Raw genomic sequence first — 2592 nt, forward strand, 5'->3', positions numbered from 1 at the left:
GCGCCCTGGAGCTCATGGACGAACAGATCGAGTTTGTTTCGCAAGACCTCCATTTTTGGCTTCAATTTGACTTTTACAGAGAGTATTTTCGTTCTCTATAAACATCATAATACGTGATCGTAAAACACATCCCATAATTTTATAAGAGAATGAAGTCAGCTATAGCTGTATAAGCCTACAATGCTTGTGGGAAGTTTCAGGACAGATCAAATTTTCTTTGAATCCGCGTGTATCCCTAATATAATAGGATTTCAGTCGTCGTTTTACATGATGTAGTTGGACGCCCTAATAATGGTTTATTAGCTTAAATTTCGTTAGTCCTAGAGCTCTGAAATTTTTCCTCCAATTTATTACAGCCTAGCAATAATAAAAATAATGATATACAATAAAAAAATCTTACTGATTTTGTCGCTTCTCAATCAAAATTCCGCCCCAATAAACTGGATGGCAAAATAGGGCAATTTCGTCCTGCGGCAACACCCGATTGCCAACATTTAGACCTATTGTGACTGCGGATCCATCGTAAACAAGATACGGAGAAAACAAATGCGCAGTCAGTACTTGTTTATGTGTTGCCAAACTGGTGTTATCGCGTAACGAAACGCAAATTTTGCCAACGAATTTCATTGGGACAAAAAATTTGCTTGAGGGGCGACCAAATGAGTAGGATTTTTATCCCCATCTTGTAAGATTACTATTTAATAATAAAACGGCAGAAAAAATTTCACAGCTGCAGGACTAGCAGTTTTCAGAAAAGGAAACATTTTATTCGGAAAAAAGGGAATTTTTAGCGATTTTCACAAAACGGAAAAGCATTAGATCTCCAACAGTATTAGAGCCAGAACAGTGAAGTTTTAACTGAAAACTCGAAAACCAGAACTGCAATAGCATCATGTAAAACATTGACTGAAATTCTGTTACCTTAGGGAAAACTGTGAATTCAACGAAATTAAGCACTGCCTCTAAACTTCGTGTAAGTGTTATTTGATAAATGTAAATCTGTCCTATGACCCTTCGTGGAAATGTTAATGACCTGTGCTTCTGTCAAGTTGCTACATATCCTTCGTTGCTCTAGCGACCTACGATAAACTGCTGCTAGAATGTCAGGAAGTTGTTTCGCATTATCTCTTTAGAATCTCGCAGATGCCTCATCTGATCCATACGCATTTCGACTATCAACCATTTCAGTTGTTTCACTATCAGGTGATTTCAGTCTCCGCCATTGCGGCGTTCGTGCAACGGGTGGAAGGAGAAACCGCATTACCGTCTGCCGCAGCGAAATGGTTTCGAAAGATCGAATTCGGGGATGATCAGTTTGGATTCCGTAGAAATGTTGGAACACGCGAGGCAATACTGACCCTACGACTTATCTTAGAAAATAGATTAAGGAAAGGCAAACCTACGTTTCTAGCATTTGTAGACTTAGAGAAAGCTTTTGACAATGTTGACTGGAATACTCTTTTTTAAATTCTGAAGGTGGCAGGGGTAAAATACAGGGAGCGAAAGGGTATTTACAATTTGTACAGAAACCAGATGGCAGCTATAAGAGTCGAGGGGCATGAAAGGGAAGCAGTGCTTGGGAAGGGAGTTGTTTCGCATTATCTCTTTAGAATCTCGCAGATGCCTCATCTGATCCATATGCATTTCGACTATCAACCATTTCAGTTGTTTCACTATCAGGTGATTTCAGTCTCCGCCATTGCGGCGTTCGTGCAACGGGTGGAAGGAGAAACCGCATTACCGTCTGCCGCAGCGAAATGGTTTCGAAAGATCGAATTCAGTATTTCTGCCTTCTCTCTTTCATCTTCCGTTTGGAAGCCAGTATGGTCACTGAGCGAAAGCGTAAATGAATTAGATCCGCTTACTGACTTTACATACGACAAAAATTTCTTATAATCTTTAGTCAGGTCGCCTGGCAATTGTTTTTTGATTTCAGGTTAGTTCTAACCTTCTTATATTGCTCTTCTTATGCTGATTTTAGTTTCGTATGGTTTTTGTATGTCAAATTGAGATCGATGAAAAGTTACGGCTGATGTAGCTGAGTACTTTCCAAATCTACAAGAATATCACTTCAGGTGTTGCATCTGCGCACTGGAAAAACATCGCGCAAATTGCATGGCTTAATATGGGACAAGAAATTGCCCTTTTGAGTAACAAAAAGAATCTTCGACTATCAGGCCGAGGACTGTTCTTCTAGCACTCGTAATGCTATACTCGAGATTTGCAGCTAGAAAGTCACGTGGATGCCAGACGCCCCCGTCAATCGGTCAGCTTCGCCGCGAGTTAATATTTGTATAGCGTGCCGCTCGCATTTAGGCCAGGCACGGTTCGGAGCGGTGTGGCGGGATATAGGGCCCTGTCGTGCCAGGGGCAGACAGACAGACAGACAACCTGTAGCACGCAGCCGCCAGTGTGGCGCTGTCAGTCGCACAAAAAAGGCGAAACGACACTAAAGAAGCCAACCGCAACATTAAAATTTTATTGGTTAGTAAGAAGATAATTGCGAGACGCCCTCGTCGGCAGCCACATCCTCTCACGCGAGTCGTAAATGTATATCATGTCCAACACTAACGTCTTTATTTAATTCCCCCC

This window comes from Schistocerca piceifrons, chromosome 3, assembly GCF_021461385.2.
Source record: "Schistocerca piceifrons isolate TAMUIC-IGC-003096 chromosome 3, iqSchPice1.1, whole genome shotgun sequence".
Taxonomy (NCBI): domain Eukaryota; kingdom Metazoa; phylum Arthropoda; class Insecta; order Orthoptera; family Acrididae; genus Schistocerca; species Schistocerca piceifrons.